The sequence below is a fragment of the Trichechus manatus genome, unplaced genomic scaffold (assembly GCF_000243295.1).
Source record: "Trichechus manatus latirostris isolate Lorelei unplaced genomic scaffold, TriManLat1.0 scaffold00104, whole genome shotgun sequence".
Lineage (NCBI taxonomy): Eukaryota > Metazoa > Chordata > Mammalia > Sirenia > Trichechidae > Trichechus > Trichechus manatus.
Genome location: NW_004444040.1, coordinates 9,572,202 through 9,597,904, shown reverse-complemented (window position 1 = coordinate 9,597,904; position 25,703 = coordinate 9,572,202).

Below are 25,703 nucleotides of genomic sequence, written 5' to 3'. Positions count from 1 at the left end.
GCTGTAATCTTTACAGAAGCAGACTGCCATGTCCTTCTCCCGCCAAGCAGCCGATGGGTTCGAACTGCTAAACTTCTGGTTAGTAGGCTTAACCACTGAGCACCAGAGCTCCTTAGAAAACAATTCATAGGATGTGAAAAAAAAAAATTCTACCTTTTGAAATAAAAATGGAAACTTTTTAAAACTGTTACTAAGCAAAGACAACAAAGGTGTCCCATTTCAGAGCTGATAAGAGATCACGAGGTTGAAATTCTGCACAGCACTTTGAAAACTAGAAGCCTTAGTCTTCGGACCTCATTCTTCTTTTAAAGCTAAGTGGCTTTGAAAACCTGCTGGACCCAAAACTGGCTCCATCCTATGTTGTGTTTTTGATCTGTGACACTCTGAAACAATTACTGTTGTAATCAAATACATGTTGATTAGTTACAGCCCTCTTATAGAAAAGGAGTTCTCAAATCATATCAATATTAGAACAAAACAAAATGGCCTTGAAAATGAACCAAGCCTGCCCAAAAGTCATGGTTAAAAAAAATAACAAAAAGAAGGAACAAATATTTTTGTTTGCGAGCTCACAAAATTGGAAACGAGGCAAGTCAATAAAATGTCTTCCAAACCACCTTTCCCTACCCCTGGAAAGCATTTTACGAGAAAATGAAAACTGCTAACCTTGAGTGATGTGATTAAGTAATAAAGGGCTGAGTTTTCCTTCCTATGTAACTCCATGGGGTGCTTCCTAGAGCATCACAAAGGCTGTATAAAGAGTTAACTGTGTGTTGGTGTAACACCAGTTTACAGGTGTTCGTTAAAGGAGGTCCCAATGAGATTTTTCCTAGACTGGTTAAACAACGGCTTCATTCTCTCTGACTCTAACGGGTCAATTAGCAAGCCCTATCCCTCCTAGAAGGCTCTGTCCACAGCATACGTGGACGCATTGCATCAGCCTCACATCTACAGGAAAAGCAAGCTTGCACACTTGAAGTCTCATGATTCACGGATGAATACTATCCGGGTGACAGAGTCTGAGAGAAAGAAGAACCAACTTTCCTTCTGCATGCCTCACAAAAGACCATGGGGCTTGGGCACTGCAGATATTCCAGTCCGTAAGGGAAGCGATATTGTCACTGCTGAGCCCGAGAATGCAAGACTTAGAGGATGGAGAATGTACTCCTTCTGGGTCCCTCTGGAGCGACGGCGCAGTACACACCCGATTGACCCGGACTGCAGCTTCACAGGTTCCCGGTAATGAGCAGATTAATCCAGCCAATAAATCAAACCATCTAACCAGGTCTTCATCACCCTACACCCTGGTCTCTTGGAGCTTTGCAGCCATCTGATATTTCTATAATGGGATTATCCTGATGGACACAGAATCTCTGGAGTCTGTCACTTTAAAAGGACTGCTTCCAACAACCTTGATTTATGAGAAGGTGCTTTCATAGCTAATCCTTATATTTTTCTCCCAGCAGTCAAACTTTTTGTATTCTAAATTCTCCTCCCTTACAACCTTTCCACCAATAGATACATGTGGGGGAGGGGCTTGTTTGCATTATTTTTCAAAACTTTCTCTTTTGAAATAATTTCAAATTTACAGAACAGTTGCAAGAGTACTACAAAGTGCTCCCAAATACCCTATACCCAGATTCACCAATTTTTAACATTTTGCACATTTGCTTAATTCTCTCACGTGGGCACGCTCTCTCATAGGCACATACATAAACATATACATACACACAGATATAAAGATAGATACAAACTGTCATCGAGTCGACTCCAACTCATGGTGACCCCGTGTGTATCAGAGTAGAGCTCTGCTCCACAGGGTGCTCAATAGCTAATTTTTCAGAAGTAGATCACCAGGTCTTTCTTCTGAACTCAAACTTCCAACCTCTCAGTTAGCAGCTGAGTGCATTAACCGTTTGCGCCACCCACATGCACCACAAGCATGCACACACAAATATAATTATCTAATTATTTCTGAACCAGGTGACAGTATGTTGGGTGTGGCATGTCCTTTTATTCCCTAATACTTCAAAGTGTATCTCCTAGAACAAGGATATTCTCTTACATAACCACAGTACAGTTATCAAATTCAAGAAAGTTAACATTGATGTAATACTTTAGTCCACATACGAATTTCATCATGCGTCCTCAATAATGACCTTTATAACAATTATTTTCTGGTAAAGGATGCTTTTGGGGATTGCACATTGCTTTCAGTTGTCATCTCTCTGTATTCTCCTTTAATCTGGGAGCAATTTCTCCGTCTTTCAGTTATTTTATAGAATGTCCCTCTATTTGGATTTCCTTGTGATTAGATTCATGTGTAGCATTTTCAACTGGAATCCCTCACAATGTGTTCTCAAAATATCCCCTCTCGGTGGAGCCCGGCTACCACCACTGACTGCTCTGACTGGGATCACAACAGAGGGTCCTGGACAGAGCTAGAGAAGGATGTAGAACAAAATTCTAACACACACAAAAAGACCAGATTTACTGGCCTGACAGAGACTGCAGAAACCCTGAGAGTATGGCCCCCGAACACCCTTTTAGCTCAGTGGTGAAGTCACTCCCAAGGTTCACTGTTCAGCCGGGGATTGGACAGCCCCATAAAACAAAATGGGACTAATGAGGCACAGCAGTCCAGGGACAAGGACTAGAAGATGCGAGGGGACAGGAAAATTGGTGATAGGGAACCCAAGGTTGAGAAAGGACAGTGTTGACACGTCGTGGGTTTGTTAACCATTGTCATAGGGCAGTATGTGTACTAACTGTTTAATGAGAAACTATTCTATTCTGTAAAGCTTCATCTAAAGTACAAAAAAAAAAATTATCTATGTGAGATCAAATTGACAATAGCAACTCAAAAGGTTTGATTGGAAGCCTAGAGGGCAGTGAGTTGAAGATAATGGTGATAGAATAATTTGGAAAAGGATAGTGAGAATAGCAGCACAACTGGGAAGAACGTAATCCATGTCACTGAATTGTACATGTAGAAATTTTTGAAATGGTGTATCTTTGGCTATGTATATTTTCACCAAAAAAGGTTCTCCAAGGTCGAGAAGGGAGAGTGTTGACATGTTGTGGGGTTGTTAACCAATGTCATGAAGCAATATGCATACTGTGTAATGAGAAACTATTTGTTCTGTAAACCTTCACCTAAAGTACAATAAAAAAAATTAAAAAAAAAAAAATCCCATCTTGGGATGCATGATGTCCATTTGCCCCTCTTGGTGATGTTCATTTTTATCAGTTAAGATGTTGTCCCATTTCTGTACTACGCTATTAACTATTCCTCCATTTGTACTTTGTATTTTTAGGTATTTTGAGATGATGTAATTATTCTTTTCTTCACTGAATCTTTGCCTCTAGATTTAGCATCCATTGATGACTCTTGCCTGAATCAATTTTACTCTGATGGTTGTATGTATGATTTCTGTTTGTTTTATTTTTATGAAAGGTATATTGCAGAAACTTAATGCACTGAATACTGCCAATAGGGGAGAAGACACTTTAGATTGCATTAGCATACAATTCACCAGCTTGTCATTCACAGGGTGAGGACATCATCAAAAAGAGGAAAGGGAAAAATACGTACACTACATATGGTTCAATGAGCCCTGATGGCACAATGGTTAAAAGCTCCACTGCTAACCGAAAGGTCATCAGTTTGAACCCACCAACAGATCTACAGGAGTAAAGACCTGGCAATTTGCTCCTGTAAAGATTACAGCTTAGGAAACCCCATGGGGCAGTTCTACTCTGTCCCACAGGGTCTCTATGAGTCGGAAACCACTCGACAGCACATAACAACAACAACAACAAATGGGCCAGGATGTCTACAACATGCTTTTCTTTTATCCTAGTTCCAACAAAAGAGCCCCGTCCCAGAGGTGAAAGTCCAAATCTGAAGTCACGACACCATCTTCCACTCCTTTGATTCAATATCAAGCATTTTTCATTATGGTTACATGCAGTCACCAGTCCAGGGCATTTCCTCTCTTTTGTTTAAATTGCTTCTAGAATAAACATCTCAAAACATAGGATGGCAGCCAACGGAAGATCATCTCTCAGGGGAAAACACTGGAATCCTCACAATTTCCATCAGTAAGAAGAGGAGGAAAATGATAAGTTGCCATTCATTTCCACAGTAAAGCTTCTCAGCTTTAATTCCATGAAATAAAAAGTTAATATTTCAAAATATATAAGACAAAGATATCATATTACAGCATCTCCCATGGAAACAGAAACACATACGCATGTTATATACACAATTTACACACACACACACTTGTCCTTGTGAGAGGAACTCAGGGATCTCAGAAACCCAGAGATATGTTAATTATCAAGAGAATACGGTACTATGTCGCATGAAATTAAAGAAAGGGAAACCTACTGGCTAGGGGGATCTGTCACTTACCCTTCTGGGATTTATTGTATTCACTAAAAATAAACATACTTCTCTGAGGACAGATGGAAAACGTGAGGTGACACTTCATTCTCCAAGAAAGCATGCTGCTTCCCAAGGAGCAAATCTTCACTTCAAGGTGTTGGAATATCCACATGCGGAAAAATCTCTCCCATATGTAGACAAGAAAGCCTTCTGAAGCGAAGATTATTCTAATAAAACCAGAGTTGGAATTGAAATTAAAAAAAAATGAAAACAAAGCAATGAAGCCCACCGTATAGATGCTGATATGGCCAGTCCTGCTTCCCACATTGGCATATATTGTGTAGAGAGACTATATGAAAAGACCAGCAGTCCAGGCAAATAAAAAAGACTACTGATCTACACATACAGTGAAAAAATATTATGCCATATTGGGTCAGGTTGCATCATGTTCTGTCTTATTGTATTTGAGAGCTGGAAGCAAATTACATATCATTTTACAGCCCATTCACTTGATGGGGAACCCTGGTGGTGTAGTAGTTAAGAGTTTGGCTGCTGACCAAAAGGTAGGCAATTCAGATCCACCAGCCACTCCTTGGAAACCCTATGGGGCAGTTCTACTCTGTCCTATAGGGTCGTTATGAGTCAGAATCAACTCAACAGCAAGGGGTTTGGTTTTTTGGTTTCACTTGATGACAATGTAAAAAAGACACAGTTTGAATACATATTAACTTAATAATATTTAAATATTTATTCATTCAAAGAATATTATCAGGCCCCTGCTTTGTGCCAGAACTCGGCCAGGCCCTAGATGTATAATGGTGAATAATGTAGATCCAATCCTTACCCTCAGAAGTATTGCAACCTCATCATGAGATTTATTATAATAACATTATAGTTATATAAATTTATTGTAGTAATGTCATAGTTTATTAAAAGCTTTCATAAAGATCAGCACTGTCTAATAGAAATATAATACGAGCCACATGTAATTTTCATATTACTAGTAGCCACATTTTTTAAAATGCAAAGAGAAATGGGTGAAATTGATTTAATAATATATTTAAGTATATTTAGTAAATATATTTAACCTAATTCATCCAAAAATATCATCATTTAGCATTTAGTCAATATAAAAAAATTATTAAGGAGATGTTTTACATTCTTTTTCCATACTAAGTCTTCAAAATCTAGTGTATGTTTTACATTTACAGACATCTCAATTCAGATGCTAAATTTGCAACAGAAATACTTGATCTGTATTTAGATAACAGGAAAATTTACAGTCAAAAAAGTAGATTTGTATATCCAAGCTGTTCCATTCTTAAAAGTTTCCAATAATAGGATCAAGCAGATTTTAAATTTGTATTTAAATTATTAAATACAACTAAAAAATTCATTTCCTCAATTGCACTAGCGCTCAAGCACCCAATAGCCCCATGTGGCCAGGGACTGCTGAATTGGTGGTACAGCGCTGAATGATATCATGTTATTTTCATAAGAAATACATGAGCTAGGCAGGACAGGCATTATGACCTGCACTATACATATGAAAAACAAACACAGCTTAGAGACGCTGAATGATTCATCTGAGGCTGTAGAGCAACCACGGTGAGTGGCAGAATCAGGATTCAATTCCAAAATTTTCAAAGCCTAATGATCTTTGTCTTTGTCATGGATTGAATTGTGTCCCCCAAAAAATGTGTGTAGCAGCTTGGCTAGGTCATGATTCCCAGTATTGTATGATCGTGTAATCTGATGTGATTTCCTTATGTGTCGTAAACTCTATCACTATGATGAGGTCATATGTGATCTCCTTACGTGTTGTAAATTCTTTCACTGCGATGAGGTTATGCTGATGAGGTTTACAAGAGTAGATAGTGTCTTAATCCAATCTCTTTTGAGATATAAAAGACAGAAGCAAGCAGAGACACATGGGAACTTCATACCACCAAGAAAGCAGTGCCGGGAGCAGAGCACGTCCTTTGAACCTGAGGTTCCTGCGCAGAGAAGCTCCCAGACCAAAGGAAGATTGATGACACGGACCTTCCTCCAGAGCCGATGAAGAAAGCATTCCCCTGGAGCTGATGCCCTGAATGTGGACTTGTAGTCTACTGGACTGTAAGAGAATAAACTTCTCTTTGCTAAATCGATCCATTTGTGATATTTCTGTTAGAGCAACACTAGATGACTAAGACACTCTTATATCTTGCTGCTTTAAAAAATTAGTGGGTCTGTATGAAAATCCAACTTCTCTACAATAAAAAGACAAACGATCCAACTAAAAAATGAGCAAAGGATATGAACAGACACCTCACCGAAAAAAACATTCAGGCAGCTAACAGGAAATGCTCGTGATCACTAGCCATTAGAGAAAGGCAAATCAAGACTACAATAAGATACCATCCCACCCTAACATTACTGGCATGAATCAAAAAACTAGAAAATAACAAATGTTGGAGAGGCTACGGGGAGACTGTAACTCTTATGCACTGCTGGTGAGAAGGCAAAATGGTACAACCATTTTGGAAAACGGTATGAGGCTTCCTTAAAAGCTAGAAACAGAAATACCATATGATCCAGCAATCCCACTCCTAGGAATATATCCTAGACAAATAAGAGCCTTCACACAAATAGACATATGCACACCCATGTTCACTGTAGCATTATTCACAAGAGTAAAAAGATAGAAACAACGCAAGTGCCCATCAACAGATGAACCAATAGACAAACTATGGTACATACACACAATGGATAAATGATACAGAACAATGATGAGTCTTCAAAACATCTCACAACATGGATGAATCTGGAGAGCATTATGCTGAGTGAAATAAGTCAATCACAAAAGGACAAATACTGTATGAGACCACTATTATAAAAACTCATGAAAAGGTTTACACACAGAAAGAAGCAATCTTTGATGGTTATGAGGGAAGGGAGGGATGGAGAGGGAAAAACACTAACTAGACAATAGATAAGTGGTAACTCTGATGAAGGGTAAGACAGGACACAAGGCTGAGGAAGTCACTACAATTTGACCAATGCAGAGTCATAGAAGTTTCGTAGACATGTCCAAACTCCCCGAATGACTGAGTTACTGGACTGAGGGCTGGGGACCATGATCTCAGGGGACATCTAGCTCCATGGGCATCTAGCTCTTTATAAAGGAAATTTTCTACATCCCACTTTGGTGAGTAGCATCTGGGGTCTTAAAAGCTTGAGAGTAGCCATCTAAGACACTCTGTCTGGAGCAAGGAAGAATGAAGAAAACCAAAGACACAATGGAAAGATTAGTCCAAAGGACTAATGGACCACAACTACCACAGCCTCCACCTGAGTAAGTCAAGCACAACTAGGTGGTGCCCTGCTACCACCACCGACTGCCCTGACAGGGATCACAATAGAGGGTCCCAGACAGAGCTGGAGAAAAGTGTAGAACAAAATTCTAACTCACAAAACAGACCAGACTTACTGGTCTGACAGAGACTGGAGAAACCCCAAGAGTATGGCCCCTGGACACCCTTTTAACTCAGTACTGAATTAATTCCTGAGGTTCAACCTTCACCCAAAAATTAGACAGGCCCATAAAACAGAATGAGACTAAATGGGCACACCAGCCCAGGGGCAAGAACAAGAAGGCAGGAGGGGACAGGAAAGCTGATAATGAGGAACCCAAGGTCGAGAAGGGGAGAGTGTTGACACATCGTGGGGTTGGCAACCAATGTCATATCACAAAACAATACTTGTATTAATTGTTTAATGAGAAACTAATTTGTTCTGTAAACCTTCATCTAAAGCACAATAAAAAGAGAGAAAGAGAGAAATAAGTAAGTGTGGCACCCTGTCCTGTACCTAGCACTGTATTAGGACATTAAAAAAAAAAAAACAAAGTTGCCATTAAGTTGATTTCTACTCATGGTGACCCCATGAGTTATAGAGTACAATTTGGCTGTAATCTTTACGGAAGCAGATTGCCATGCCTTCCTTCTGCAGCACCACTAGGTGTGTTCAAACCATCAATGTTTAGGTTAGTAGTTGAACACAAACTATTTGTGTCACCAAAAGAAAAAACTGTTGTCATCAAGTCAATTCTGACTCATTATGACCCTATAAGACAGAACAGAATGGCCACGTAGGGTTTCCAAGGAGCAGCTGGTAGATTCAAACTGTCGACCTTTTGGTTAGCAGCTGAACTCTTAACAACTGAGCCACCAGGGCTCCACTGTGCTACCCAGGGATCTTGTATTAAGTCATAAAAAATAAAAATCCCATTGCCGTTGAGTGAATTCCGACTCATAGTGACCTTATAGGACAGAATAGAACTGCCCCATAGGGTTTCCAAGGAGCAGCTGGTGGACTCAAACTGCTGACATTTTGGTCAGCAGCCGAGCTCTTAAAGATTGGGCCACCAGGACTCAAATACCAGATTAATAAATTTGGACTTGAACCCGCCTGGAGTGACACACAGGTGGTCTAAGGGCTGAGTTTAACCACAAATGTGTTCTGTTGGCCAGGTCGAATTTTTCTTTCAAAAATTGGAATTTGAGTACTTCTCAATGGGACCTTCATTTCTGATTTTGCCACAGACCCCATCACCTCCTTATTACTCATACACATTCAGTTTCACTCACTGTTCCTTGCCTGACCCCTGATGCATCTGATTTTGCAAACCCTGTGAGACAGTTGGACGCCATTAAGGGTTTTCAAACAGAGGAAGAGAGTGATCCAACCACTGCTTTCAGAGGACTACTCCAGTTTTGACGTGCAGTCTCCACTGGTAGCAGTAAAGACTGTAACCAAGGAGACTAATGTAACTACTCATCCTCCTCACATGGATGGAATGAGTACTAGCTTCTTTTAAACTCTCCTCAGGTTTATTTCCTCCTAATTCTCACCCTGGTGATGTAGTGGTTAAAAGTTACATCTGCTAACCAAAAGGTTGGCAGTTCAAATCCACCAGGCGCTCCTTGGAAACTCTATGGGGCAGTTCTACTCTGTCCTATAGGGTTGCTATGAGTTGGAATCAACTTGACGGCAACGGGTTTGGGAATTCTCATTAAAACATGTTTTTGATTTCAAAAGAAATTTCTAGAATATATAAAATTTCACCCAATGGTTCAAAAGAATCTTCCAGTGAAATGACAGAACTACGCGTGCACACACATACACACACAGAGTTTGTGACCACCTGAGAGGCATCTGGATGACCCTCGTGGAAACGTTTGAGTTGAAGAGAAGGATTTTAAAAAGTTAAGGACAACTTTCTTCCTTCCCTACTTGCCTGCTAGGAGACACTGGGCAAAACCTATAACACCACCATATATCTTTGTTCTTTTCCCGTCAAGTAAAAATGTATGAAATTTTCACCTTTGCAACATCACACTATTCTGGAGAGGATGGCATGGTGATAGGTTTCCCATTCTTTCTATGACAGAAACCACAGGAATATTGAGTTTGGCATTATTGGTGATAAGGGGAAATGGCCCAGTTTTGAGATGAATCAATTTTTAGAGGTCCCATATAGGTTCTAAAGGACCCCTGGTGGCATAGTGGTTTAAGTGCTTGGCTACTAATCAAAAGGTTGGTGGTTTGAACCCACAAGCCACTCCACGGGAGAAAGATGTGGCAGTCTGCTTCTGTAAAGATTACAGAGTTGGAAACCCTATGGGGCAGTTCTACTCTGCCATAAAGGGTCACTATGAGTCAGAATCAACTGGATGGCAATGGATTAGTTGGTTTTTGGTACAGGTTCAAAGTCAAAAGAGTAAAAGCAATCTTTCAGTCTGATTCTACCAGTATAAGAGTTTATCTGGTATAGCTACAATGTATTTTATTTATCATAATTTGGGAGAAGCAAGATTTTTTTAAGGCAATTACTGGAGTAGTCCAACTATATTTTTGTATTTGATTTCGGTTTTCCAGATATGAAAAAAAATATTTCTCTTACGTGAGTCTACATGTTTCCATGAGTGTGCTGAGTAGAATAATCTAACTCAGAGATTCTCAAACCTGAGTGTAAGAGTCATGCGGGGAAGTCTTGTTTAATGTGCAGATTTCTGAAATTCAGCCCTAGAGATTCTACTTGAGTAGGTCTAGGGCACCTCAGGTGCCACAGGTAAATCTGAGGCAGGAGGTACCTGTAGACCATACTTTATAAAATACAGCTTTAGCAATTGACAACAGGCTATGGACCTATCTCCCGGGGGCAGAGATCATTAGCCTTTAATGAAGATTTCTTCCAAATCGAGATGCAATAGGTGGATTTCATTGATGGCTTCAGGTAAGGGCCTCCCTGCATCCACACCCTTTACAATGTGACTGCAGCTCCTCCCATCAAGAAGAAGGGTCTATTTTCTTACCTTTAGGTTTGGGGCTGAACTTGTGACTTGCTTGGGACTGTGCAGTGGACGTGACAGTGCACGAGTTCCAATCCTGCATGATCCTCTCTCTCCTTCTCTCAGGCTCCTGTTACTATCATGTGAACAAGCCCGGATGAGCCTGCTGGAGGAGGAGAGACCACATGGAGGAGATCCCAACTGTCCCATCCAAGGTGGTCCTGGATGAGTCTAGCCTCAAACATGCAAGAGAACCCAGCCTAGAAAAGCAAAGCCCCCTACCTGGCCCACAACTGGCCAGAGACACATGGTGAGCCTGGCTGGCCAAGACCAAAAGAGCCACCCAGCTGACCCAAGAACAATAACTCTTATTGTTTTAGGCCACAGAGTTTGAAGTAGTTTGTTATACAACAATAGCTAGCTGATACGTAAGGCAAAGTCCTTACCATCTGTCCTCTGTTCAGGAGAGTCTGAATGAGACAACAATTCCTACACGGCGGGAAAACATCTGTTATCCTGGCAGATAAACTCATGGCCAGACTTTCACCACTTGATCTCATTGGGTTTTGTCACAGCCCCACAGCTGTCACAACACCAGTGGACCAAAGTGATGGCCCAAGGAGATGGCATAAGATGAGATGTGAAACCCCAGGCCCCAGACAGTGCAATAGTTAACAATAAAAACATAAAGTGATACTATTTAACAGCATTGCACCGATTAAAGATGCAAGCCCAAACTTAAAGGATTTCCATTCTTTATGTATTCAACACAAGAGATGAGTCTAAAAGTCATAGAATTTGTTCTTTAGAGTGAAAAAAGGAAATACAGGTAATCTGGTATTTTTCATATTTCCCATAAAATCCCTCTAATCCATGTGAATTCCTCAAAAGCATTCAAAATCAGATCTTTCAAAGCTCCCCAAATGCAAAACCAAAATGAAGACTTCCCTACTAACTCAAATACAGCTTCTCTAACTCTCATCACTGCTGAATTATTACAAGCTGTCTTATATATTTAGAATCGAAATGCTAGAAAGACTAGTTCTCATAAGATAAATGCATGTTTTGGCTTCTAGAATATTCACAGTGTTGGCACCAGTGGCATTGCCCTCTGCTTGTAAAGCAATGTCCGTGGTGTGGGAAATTCTCTGGAGCCGCGGGCTGCAGAATGGCACACCATATGCTCAGCAATTCATGAGCACAATGGCCTCAAGTCAAGGGCGACGCTTTGATTAAGAATCTCTTTACAAACTCAGCTTTACATGAATGTAACGGGTACATTACATTCAAAGGCCAAAAGAGTTACTTCTTTTGTTTGAAAGATAATTATTTCACCCATACAGAAGAATGAACAAAGCCTGTCAAAATCATGGTTTCCTCATCGCTGCCCATCTACAAACATATGAAAATGGAGACAAGGCTGACAAAGTCAACTTCCCCATTAGAACCAATATTGGCCCCACTGGCCCTATAGTTTCCATAACTTTCACTCCTTACAATAAAATGACTAAGCCAGCGAAAAAGCCTCAAGCTAAGAAGGCACGTTTTGAGATATTTCATAAAGTTACTTATATCAGAAGTAAAAAGAGAGAGAGATTCTAAGACTATTTCCCACGTCTAAACAAATTTCCTAGCAGGTCTAAGTCCCAAGTTTTTATGATAATCCTAAAATAACAAAACTCGAGTTTTGTTGTTATTTTGCTATCTACTTTTACATAAAACAAAAAGTCTCCAAGTCAAAATCTTCCTAGAGAGATAATTGCAGAAGTGTTCCTCCCCATTTTTAGTTACATCTACAGTGGATCAGGGCAATGCGATTGTACAGATCCTGAAATCTGGCTGCTTTAACAGAAGCCTGGTGGCTCCCAGTTCAAGTTGGCCAGCACTCTAGGAGTGCCCTCTTACTGTGAGCGCTCAGAGATGATTAACTGAAAAATATTTCCAAGTTAAACATTGATTTGCCTCCGCCTCCATTTATTCCTATCTTATATGACCTTTCCAACACTTTGGTTTTTCTTTTTTTAAAAAAAAAAAAAAAGAAAGAAAGCAGGTACCAGTGGCTTTGTATTTCTCAGTAAAAAGCAAAATTCTGCATTTGTTAGTTCTTGTGGTTTTATCTTATAAAGAAATGAGCAGGGTATTGGTGCAATCCAAGGAAGACTATCTGCTTTTCTCTGTACACACACATACTCACACATATACCATGCTCGTGACTTGAAAGAGCTATTTTCTGCTGTGTTTCATTTCAGAGCCTATTTTATTTCAGTATTTACTCCTCACCAATTCAGAAGGTATGAAACTAGCTTAGACAATGGGTTACCTTACACCATCTCCTCGTGTTCTTCCTACCTTTTAGGAAAAAGGCTGCATCTCAATTCCCTATTTCAATCCATCACTAAATCCTGTTGCATCTTCCTTTGAAACGTCTTTTGTCAAGCCCCCACATACCATGCCCTTAGCTCAGTCCCCACCACTTCCCACCACTCTAAGTCTACATTTCCTGGAAGAGCATAACAGCCTCCTAGTAGGTTCCTCCCCTCTATCCTTCCTGCAAGATTTAGATTATTCATACTGGAACATTGGGATCATCATGTCCTTTCCCTGCTCAAGAAGAACCTACAATGTCTCTCTATTGCCTAATATCAAGGTCAAATTCCTCTTCCTAGCTCCGAAGGCCTCCAGTAATCTTGTTCCATCTTACCTATCTAATTTCTGATCACTCCTTGCTGCATAACCTTTATCCAATTAGGCTGGTTTCCCTCAGGCCATCTCCTTCTCTGAGGGACATTTCAACTATTCACTAATGTCTATTGTAATATTAAATCTCTCCTTCTGGGGCCTCAGGAAGTTAGGTGTGTTCATGTGACTTCCTTTGATCAATGAATTCTAAGCGGGTGGAAACACATACCACCTCTGGGTGGAAGCATTTAACAGCCAATGCATCACCTTCACCCCCTTCTCCCCTTTCACAAAGGCCTGTAATCTTGCAGATGGTGGAGACGTCATTGGCCTCAATCCCTAAGTGAAGATAAGTCGCTGCAACAGAGGCCCCCTCCTGAGGTGGGATGAGCGTGGAGTTCAAACAAAATATAGATCCTGTTGCTTTATGTCGCTGAAATTTGGAGGCTGGTTGTTACTGTAATATAACCTAGCCTGTCCTAACTGGATGCACTTACGAGCTATTTCCTGCCTACAAGCCTTTTTCTCATACCCAGGTCCTTTCTCTGCTTCTTCCTACTTGTCCAAATTCTGCTCAGACTTCTGAACCCAACACAAGTTTTCTCTTTCTCCAGGAGACCGTCCCCATTTGTCCCATGCCACAATGATCTCTTTCTCTATACAGATACATCATACACACTAACCCCTACGTTAACAATGGCTAGATATTTATTCAACTCCTTGTGCTAGAAATTATTTGGGGTATGAAGACAGATGAGACATGATTCCTGTCATCAAGAAGACAAGGTACACCCACAAGAGGGATACAATTAGAAAATCATATAGTAATAGAAGATAAGACAAATATTGTCTAAATGCAGAAATGATCCATTGCTAAGCCAGTAGCATTAGTAATTAGTGCTAGTAACTAAGGGTATCTGGGAAGGCTTTTAGGAAATCAAGCAATCCCTTGAGTAAGATACACAGGAGGAAGGGCGTTTTAGGTAGGGACTTAAAGCCAGAGCAAAAGCATAGAAGAGGAATAGCTTAAAGTTGGATCTGTTCATGAAAAAGAAGTTTATCAGAAAAATATCTGTGTTGGAAAGTACTGGAAGGAAATAACAAAAAAGTAGTTGGGGTCAGATTGTGCTGAGCCATAAACGTAGGCTGAAGAGTTTGAGCTTTGTCCCGGAGAGGATGAAAAGCTAAGAAATTGTCCACAATGGAGAGTAACGTGCAAGAAGCACTTTATTGGGGTGGTAAATATGATATCTACTATGTAGATGGATTTAATGAGGGTAAAAGAATGGAAGCAATATCTAATATATCATTCCCCTTGAATTTAATGAATGTTAACTTCATCTCTCCAATTACCATGCATCAGTCAGCTATTGCTTGTAACAAATGACCCCAAGTCAGTGGCTTAAAACAAGACAATATTACTGTTTATAAGTATATGTGCCAGCTGAGTTGTTCTTCCAGTCTTGGCGAGACTCACTTATGCATTGTGGTCAGCTGCAGGTTGGGTAGGCAACTCTGCTGCTCCTGGCTTTCTCACATATTTGGAAGGTAACTTCAGGCTGGTCTAGGACAGCCTCCACTGAGGCAACTGGGCTCTCTTCTAGGTGGTTTCTCACCCCCAGCAGGCCAGTCCAAGTTTGTCATATGGTAAAGGTAGGGATCCAAAAGAACAAGCTGAAGTACATAAGGCCTCATCAGGCCTAACCTAGGAAAGAGCACGACATTATTTCTGTTGCACTGTATTTACCAAAGTGAGTCACAAATCAGCCCAGATTCAAGGAGTGAGGAAGTAAACTCCAGTTCTTGAAGGAAGAAGCTACCCATAGTTAAAGGTAGGACCTTAGAGAAACCATTAGAAGGGAAAGAAACATACAAGGAACAAGGCCTCCTCCACCATGCCCTGCATATGCTCTTTGTTCTGCCAGAGCTTATGAGGTGCCTTGTTACACTCAACGTTTTACAGATGAAAAAAACAGGTATCTTAGTGGTTAATAACTTACCTAAGGCCATATGTAATTGTGCAGCATGGTCAGTATTGGAATCCCAGACAAATTCCAAAGCTCATAGAATTTTATTTTTTGATAGAAATCATTATATTGAGAAAGAGAGGGTGAGAACAAAGAGTAAAGGAGAAAGAACATTATGCTGAGGTCAAAAGAATTAAGCTCAAGTACCAGTTGTATTTGGTTCCTTATCTCCAACCTATCCAGCCATTTCACAGAGGCTAACATAAAGACTGAAAGGTCTACACACATACAACTACAAAATTTCATACAAATATATCCGCATTATAATTTTTAATATCCTTTTAGCATCGAGAATGAGGAGGTGAACAACAACAGGGGAAAAGACCCTTTAATTTTGAAAATATGCCGTGCCAAAAAATAGGTCAAATATTTGTACATGTCTTGCTTATGGGAAATTTTATTAACTGAATAGTGGTGGATGTTAAGAAATTATTGTTGATATTTTTAAGGCATGATAATGCTGCTGCAGTTGATGTTATTCTCAAGAGTTCTTATTTTTTTTACAGTGCAGTAGCAATGGATGAAATTACAGGAAGTCAGAGATTTGTCCAGGAAGGGTAGGGGTTATCGCTGAAACAAGATTGACTATGAGTGGGTAATTATTGAGGCTGAGTGATGGCTACTTTGTGTCTGAAAGTTTCCATGATTAGATGTTTTCATGAAAAAAAAAAATGTTTTTCTATTTGCTTAAATTACTCCAGGTATGGGTATGCTTGCTTCCTTTAAAATAAAACCTCTTTGCACCCGGTATTTCAGGAACGGTTCCAGTGCAACAGGTATGGACTGTTGAATCTGTATATTGTTTCTCTGAATATTAAAACCAATACCATCTTTTCTTAATAGGACTAACTAGTGTATCCTAGGTTGTTTGACTACTCTCATTTTAACTTCATGCTTCAACTTCTACACATTAACCACTGCAATCTTACCCCACCCTTGCTATCTTTTCTCAGTAATCGTTCATTCACCCTGGTCTGAGCCATTCTCCCACAATATGTTTTTCTGGGTAGCAGAGTATGGAGCAAGGCTTGTGTTGATTCTGTGCAGCCCACATTCCTGAAATGTTAGTGCTAAGCATAGAATTTGACCTGTCACACAGTGAAGAGTTCAAATGCAAACTCTAAAGATATCCGTCCCACAGAATAAATGCAATAAGCAATTTCCTTTTCCCAGCCTTCCAGAGATTTTCGTCAGATTGCCCATAACAGACAGAACCCGTGCCAATATTTTATAACCCATAAAATTTCTTCAAGCAATTGTACAGATTTCCAGCCATCCTTTGATCAGTCTTTGTAACAGTGACTCCAGGTCCTTGCCTAAAAATGGTTCCTAGTCTCTCTCTCTCTCTCTATATATATATACGTATGTATGTATGTATATACAATGGAAAAGATCTGGCCTTCAGAAAGCCTCTCATTAAAGCGCTAATCTGTTCCACCACATTCTTCCAAGACAGAGTGATCAGTATTCTAGCTGGCCTCAATGGCCAGCCGTAATAGGACTGATAGAAACAGCTTAAGTAATTGGATTGCTATATGGGATTGAATGTCTGACAACAAAAGATAGCCATCTCTATTCGGCCACCAAATCTTTGTTCCAGCAATGAATTCATTTAGCAATGCACTTAGAGGCTCCCTGGCTGGGGAGAAATGACAGACTGGGGACACAAAAGCTGGGCCAGCTGATGAGCCCAGAGACAGAGGCTGTGCAATTCCAAAAAAAGTTAATTACAGTGAACAAAGGCAGCAGACGATGACTTGTTGAATCATTACCATAATCACATTACTGCACTGGTCTCCCGTTCCTGGCCAAGGGCAGCGCTGGCTACTTCTCATTCTGACCATGTACTCAGTACTCATTTGCCACCTGCAATCTACTGTACGTAGCTTCTTGGCCAGTATGCTCTTACCAAGCCCAGCTAGTTTGTGTGTTGTAGACATTATTTTTTAATCTACTTTTTTTTTTTCTGGCAAAAGAGTCTGATAGTAGAGACCTGTTCGAGTAGTCAGCATAAAGGAAACATGAGTGCTAAAATTATCTCACATTTTTGCCTAAATCTGCGGCTTAGAAAAGCACTGTTGTCCATTGAAACATAATTGCACAAAAGGACAAATATTGTATGATCTCACTTACATGAAATAATAAGAATAGGCAAATATATAGAGACCAAAGTTTATTAGTGGTTACCAGGGGCAGAAGGGAGGAGGAAAGGGGAACCACTGTTTAGGAAGCAGTGAGTTTTTGTTTATCATGATGGGAAATTTGGTGATGATTATGGGTGATGGATATCACTAAATACGGAATTGGCAAATGTTGATTATGAACATTTTTACAACGATAAAAAAATTGGAATGTCACAATCATATTTATATATAACTTCAAATAGCTATAAACAGGGTTAATATAACATAAATCAGAGTATTGATTTACAACTTCACGTGGGTCTAAGGAGGGTTAATATAAATCAGAATACTGACATAGAAAGCTCATCCAGACTGAAAAGCAGCAAGAAATCCTCACACTCACTGCCTCTGAATCAACGTTCCCACTTAATATTTTCCTAGAAGCTTCGACATAGTTGTTTCTTGACCACTGAGCATTTAGTTTCCTCAGAAGTGTGACATAAATTATTTCCATGTTTAACTTCCTTGGGGCGGTTTTGGTCTGTGTGGAAAGAACACCAGTCAGCGAGTGAGAATAGCATCTCATTTTATAATAAACAGAGACTTGGGTATGATAATCACGGCCAAAAATGTAATAACACAGAGTGATAATAATAGTAGAAATAGCATTATTAAACAGTAATTATTTTAGACATGCCAACTTAAAGAGAGGATTCTAAATATTTCTAAGTGAAGTTCTGATTCCATCATATAACATCCTATAAAAGAGATCAGAAACCATTCATTCTACGTTAAAATGGAAAAAAATAGCAAAGTCAGGGTGCCTTTGCTCCGTCAAGCAGTAGCACTAAAGATGCCCAAATACAAATGTCTTGGCGTCCAGTCCAACACTCCAGGTCCTAAAAGAGCGGCTTCCAGGCAAGACTCCTCCTTCAACTTGGCGCAGAGTTAGAATCAGCTTCGCAATCCGAATTGTGAGTTTGGGTCATAAAAGAAAGTACACAATCAAATGTTGTCCAAAGTTGGCACATTCTTCCCTTCTTGGCGTATCATACTGCCAAGTGGAGAACACAGTCTCGTGCTTGAAATTATAACCAGGAAGAAGATTGAAATATTTCTCCTCTTGGGTAAAGAGTAAGTTTTTCATTTGAACATAAATCATGAGCAAAACCTTAGGAGGTTTTTTCACTCAAACCTTCTAAGAAGAGAAGGAGCCTTTGCTGGGGTTTCTAGGGGTTTTGCTGATTCTCTTCGAGAAAAAAATTTTCTGACAAAAGATCATTTCCCAATTTCCAATCCAGAGGTCGTTCCTTTGGTGGGGAGCAATTGTTCCCTCATCAACACAGCCTAAGGACCACACCATGCCTGTGACCATCACATTCTGCAAAACTGAAAAGTTTCCATGATTTAAATATATATACATCTATTGCTTTTGAGTCAATTTTGACTCATGGCCAACCCATATGTTACAGAGTAGAACTGCCCCATAGGGTTTTCTTGGCTGTAATCTTTATGGAAGTAGATAACCAGGCCTTTTCCCTGCAGTGCCACTGGGTGGGTTTGAACCATTAACGTTTTGGTTAGTAGCTGAGAGCAAACCATTTGTACTACCTAGGGACCTCACCGTGATAAAACAGATCCCAAATTCAACAAAACATCACAAATACCTGCTTAAAATGCTTTTTTAAAAATTTTTCTAAAAGGGACTGGAGACAAGATCAATCTGTCTGTCAGACAATCAAGAGCAATAATGTTTGTCATACCTTTAAGCACAGTCACTTTTCAGGAAAGGAAGTGGATTATTCACCCCACAGGAAGTCCACTCACACCCACGCCAATCTGGAGGGCTCTCACTCTCCCCCGCCCACTCTTTCCAGCTAGGCTTCAGGCGCCTTCCCTTCCCGCCATTTGTTTCTCGCTTATCACACCCTGCCTTTTTTTGGACACAGTTTTTCTTTTTTCAGGACTACATATCTCTTCCCTCCTTCCCTATATCATAAAGTCCTCAAGGGCAGGAATGATGTGGTATATAATCTAATTCTTCCTCACAGTGTCTAACACAGAATGTTGTTACTTGCCATACAGCCAGCTCTGACTTACGACAACTTTATGTACAACAGAATGAACTGTTGCCCAGTCCTGCGCCATCTCCATTGGTATGTTTGAGTCTGTTGTTGCATATTTTGAGTGCCTTCCAACCTACGGGGCTCATCTGCCAGCACTATATCGGACAATACTCTATTGTGTTCCATAGGGTTTTCAATAGCTAATTTTCAGAAGTAGATCACCAGGCCTTTCTTGCTAGTCTGTCTTAGCCTGGAAGCTACACTGAAACCTGTCCACCACAGTACTTGAAATGCTGATGGCACAGCATCATAGCAACACGCAAGCTACCACAGTACGAAAAACCGACAAATGGTGGTGAGAGCCCAGAATGGCATTCCATAAACGTGTCACTGATTCATTCAGATGGAGGCTCAAACATTAGACAGGTAGAATTTGTTCTGCGTATATACCATGTAAACATACGTCCATGGCTTACATTTGAGGTCATCATCAGTTTACCAAGAAAATAAGAAAACAACAGGCTGTTAGTTCCAGGATTTGCAATCTTTCTAAATCACCTAAGGTGTGACCAGCATACCAGCCACAGCATTGTATAAACCCAAAACCTGGTAGTTACTCGCAGGGTTACAGGAAGATGTGTGTCCGCACAGACGGTCCCTCTGTCTTGGGGTGGTAAATAGTTCCTGCGTCTGTGACTAACAGAGCAGTCATGAATTTCCTGAGACCACACCCTGGCTCCTCACCCAGCTGCCCCTGAGATGACGCAGGAAGGCCGAACACCATTGAAGGCAGCTAGACCAATGTTACCCAACCACACTCTGTCATTTCACATTTCCCTCCTTTCTTATCCATTGTTCTCCGCTGTGCCACCTGCCCCTGTGTGACAATGGAAAGCCTTTTTTTTGGAAAGGGCTCTGGAAATCTCTGATCGAATAGCCTTTCCCCATTTTCTTGGGGCTCTTTGTTGGCCTCAGGATGAAGGCGTAACAAGAGCCCTGGTTGACTTCTACCATTTACTCTTATGCCTAGAGCATTCCCAGGCCTGGTTTCACCTGCAGTAGGTGATCTGCCCCAGAGGCTGTTATCTGATTTTCTAGGCCTTTCCCATTTGGCACATGAGTCCAACATAAATACTGTAAATTAGCAGCCTAAAGCAAGCAGGCCACATAGGGCTTGCAAATGAATTTTTATTTATGCTCTACACTGTTGTTATTTTTTTAAATAAATTCATCAACATTTTTAAATCAGGAAATTTTACATATAAATTCAAATGTCTAATTTCTGTTTAGAAATCAGAAGATTTGGCCAGCCCTGGTCTGCATTCCTACCTGGCACCAATCAGCTAAAGCTGAGTAATGGCTGCCCTTTTAGACACAGAAGCAACACTCCACTTCTCCACCGACCCCATCCCTGCCTGTTGTCTCTCACCTAGGCCATTGGGCACATTCATGTACCTATCATGGCAGAGACTGGCTAGCAGTTCACAAAACATGTTTCCTCTTCTTCCTGGAAACACAATGAGACACTATCTCCTAGCTTCCCTTGTAGTTAAGTGTGGTCATGTGACTAAGTTCTAGCCAATGCAATGTGCGTGAAAGTGATATGTGCCACTTGTGGTGAGTGCCATAAAAACTTCCCACATGAGATTCTCAATGCTATTTTCTCCTCCACTACCTTGTTGTAATCAAATCCCATGTTAAAGATGGCAGAACCACTAGATGCAAGGGTCCTAGGTTGGGAGATACACCTGCTAACTAGAAGCACCTTGCTTTTGACTTTAGGTGAGTCAGAAATGAAACATATCCTGTCTAAGACATTATGCATTTTGAGTTTGTTATAGCAGCTAACATTACCTCAATACACCTGCCTTGGAGCTTTTGAGTCCGTAACCTGCCCTAAGGCCCATTTGCCCGTAGCTCTCACCTTACATTGATCTAGATATGATTAATCCCTTTCAAAGCAGCATTTCTTAGCGAAATCTCTCCAGCATGGACTTCAAGAAACGTACTTCCTTCCTGGACCTCTCTAGTGAGTAGCTTTGTCTAACCATTAATTGCACATCTATGATTGTATCTGAATTTGTCTGGCCGTTAACCTGAATCTTCACCTTACACCCTAGAAAGTTCAGGCTCTGGTCTCCAAAAACTGCTCCTTGGTAAATCAATGGACACTCATGGACAACAAAATTAAATAGATAGAATCACAGTCTTTGGGAGATGAAGAAACCCATTAAAATAGGCAGGCTTATTGGCAGAGCCCTACCCCCACCCCCAAGGTAACAAAGATCTAGTAGATGCTCATTTACTTACCCTGGCCTATTTCCATAAGATATTTGCTTGAACCTACAATATTAGCTGAGGAATAATGGGTGGGGTGGGTGGGGCCACCCTTGATAAGGAGCATAAAATCAAAGGGCATGAACTATACAAAACAGATTCAGGAACATCCGTATGCAAACCAGTCTCCTTGGTATAAGGGGAATTCCTCTACTGGAGAACCATGCCCCCTTGACCTACAATCCACCTAGACTGCAGAATTTCACACAAGCCAGCTGAAGAGAAGGGGGAGTATTTTGATGATACAAGAATGTCTCATATACTTCAAGATTACAAAATGTAAAGAGGCATCATGAGGAAGATGGAGAACCATCAGAAACAACTGCAGTGCACTGCTTTCTCTTTTTCTTTTTTTTTACATACTCTTGGATCTCTGCTTCTCTGTCCACACAGAACAAAAGTACCTGTCCCAGCCCCAGAACCCACAACTGCTTTGGTTCAAGGAACCACCACTGAATCTCCCAGTGGTCTGAGGACAGAATCTGATTGGTCCAGTTCCCATGTCAGGTTTCTACTTCTGGTCCAATCATCAGAGACCAAGGAAGAATAGGATTGCTTTTATATAAAGATCGCAGCAAGTGCTTCCGTAGAGGTGGGGATTAAGTTAATTAGTGTGGCGGATGGTTTCTTCCAAAAAGGGCCACAGCAATATTTCTGGTTCCCCGTACTCTAGAATCTTGCCACTCCTCACTCTGAGAGCTGTGGTCTGTGTTCCCTCTTCCTGAATCTGGGCCAGGGTATTGACTGCTCTAACTAACCAGTAGAATATGGTAGAAGTGATGCTATGTGACTTCCAAGACTAGGTCATTAAAAAGATAACAGTTTCTGCCTGGTGTTCTCTCTCAATTTCTCCCTCCCCTCCCCCCCAACCCACTCTCCTCCCTCTCTCCCTACTCACCTCATGGGAACCCAGCCACCATGCTGTGAGGAAACCCAGGCCACAGGAAAGTTCACATCTGGGTGTTCCTTCAAATAGCCCCAGCTAAGGTGTCAGCTGACAGCTAGCATCAACCACCAGACGTTTGTGCCAGCCTTTGGATGCTTTCAGGCTAGCCTTCAAGTCGCTCCAAATGACCTTAAATAAAGGAGCGGTCAACCATCTCCACCAAGCTCTGTCCAAATTGCAGGTACATGAGCAAAACATTGCCATTGTTGTTGGGTTTGTCACTCAGTTGAAGGTAATTTGCTGCAAAGCTACAGTAACTCATTTCCCTTAAGCTTTGCCAATCCCACCTTGTTGTCCCCCATTAAATTTGTAGCCTCTTGATTCCTGGTGGTCTGCTTGACTTCTGGCCCGAATGTTCTACTTTTCTTGTCTGGTTCTCACCTCACTGTCACCCAAGCCAAGCATGAACATGGTGGATGTGCAGAAAAATAGGCTGTCATTTATTACATGCTTTCTAGTCTATTAAATTTGGGTTTTTATTTTCTGAGTTGTTGTTTTCATTTGTTGGCATGACAAAATATATAGGGGCAAATTTGAAGTCCCCCAAAAAACATCTAAATTGTAAAGGTTCTTTCAACTACACTATTCTCTGGAACCTCTTAGACATACTAATTCCTTGAATCACTCTCTCTCCAAGACCTTTGGGACCTAAAAACGCCAGGAGCACCTCTATCACACCATCTTTAAATGAAAACTCATGCTCCACCATACTGCAGGAAATCTGGCAACACACGCTTCCCTTCTTGATGCATTGGCAAGTGGTAACACCTCTGCCCTTCTTCTGCTGTATTTTTAAATTATCATTAACTCATTAGCCTATAGGATTTATTTGGGCTACTATTCCAAGGAGTTTTTTGCGGTCTCAGAACAAATGTCCCTTTGAGGCAGGTTGCTTTGTCTACTGCAGCAGCTCTCCAGTGTGCGGCCCCTGACTAGCAGCATCAGCATCACCTGAGAACTTGCTAGAAATGCACATTCTTAGGTCCCTCCAGACCTACTAAACCAGAAACTCTGGGGATGGGCCCAGTAGTCTTTGTTTTAACAAGCTTTCCAGGGGGTTCTGATGCACAGCCGAGTCAGAGAACCACTGGCCAAGTGTAGCAGTCAGGTCTAGTCCAAAGTCAAAAATCACACCAGTTATTTGAGGAGAGAGAATATGATATAAAGAATTGTTAATTAGGTATAAAGTATTAACTAGGTAACTGAAAAAAACAAGAAAAGAACCCCAAGGTAGCACAGAGACAGCAAATGCTGGAAGCAGCTGGGCTCAGGGAACCAAGGGAAGGGATTGGAATTACTAAAACTCAGACAGAGAAGTGAGGGGTCCTGCAGAGCTGAAAGGGTTCTACGGTGAAGGGTCCAGCTCAGCTGGTGCTGTTCTCAGGACTGACAGGAGGGTTCCCGTGGGCTGGGTTCACACATTTGAGGAAGGGGCATGGGTGGCTGGTCTGGCATCTCTGAGGGGGGTGTGATGAAGCTGGTTCTGTGAGTCTGCAAACTAGAACTAAGTTCTGCTACTAGTCATAACTGCTGCTTCCACAGAGAAGCAGCATCGCTCAGGTGACACCATCAAAACAAAGCCCCTGCTCCCTCCTCCAGCCTTGTGGTCTCAATCTAGCCCCTCCTATTGGCAGCAGACAGCAAAGTAGAAATGGGGTTTGTAGGGTCCCAGCCCATGAGCATCACAGAGCAGTATATAGGAGGAAGGGTTTGGAGCTGAGAGACAAGAGCTTAACAACTGGCAAGGCTATTTGGAGCTATTATTTCCAAGAAATCTCATGCGGTGTCAGACCAAATATCTCTTCTGTGGCAGGCTGTCCTTTGCCTACACCCAACACCCATTGTACATTGAGTGGTTTGCAACTCACTCACATGGAGGGCGGTCCTTTAGATAACAGAACACACTTACTGGTCTCTTCTCATGGTGAAATGGCAGGGGAGTCTTGCCCCCACTACAGAGGATAAAAGGTTAGAGAAGAAAGAATGGAATGGGACAGCTGAATGAGCAGGGGTTCAGGGTGAGGAGAGGAACTGAATGCTACTGGGGTCTCATCGCCTTTCATTGGTCCCAAGTATCTTTCTGGAACATTAACATTCTCAAGAAGTGATAACTCCTTGGGTTTTCATGAATAAAGCTGGGATGGGTCTGGCAAGCACACTCCATGGTTATTTCAGAGAGCTGTCTACTGAGCTATAAAAAGAGAAAATCACACATACTTTACGCTTCCTTTGAAAGCTAGCAGCACACCTCCAGTTCATCTTGTTCATCTGTGCTTTGGTCTCTGTCAGCTCACCCCATCACTTTCAAGGCAGAACTGCCAACTGGGCTGAGATGTGTCTCTATTCCACTCTCTGGCTCCTTCAGGAAACAGAATATGTAGTGCTTAATGGAGAAAACAACAGGCATGACTTTCAATGGAATTGAAAAGAAATTTTGAGGGGGAAGAAGAGAAATCCATTTCTCTGTCAGTGAAGAATAATGAGGACTTTTTCATGAAGATCACAGATACTTAGACATACCTTCACATTCCTAGTCATCTCTAACCCAAGCCTCTACCATGTCTCATGAAACCCCAAGAAGGATACATTGGAAAATCCAGGTCCTAGAATGCATTTTACAGATAGAAAACAAAAGTAAAAAGAGGATACATTGTGTGCTGGACCTTGGGCCCATCCTACCTTGGCAGTTCATAGAACTACAGGTTTTCTTGGTGTTGAAGAACGACGTCTTGTCTAAATCCTAAATCTAAAACTTGTCTTTAATGCATTTGATTTCATGTTAAACAACTACTTTGTCACA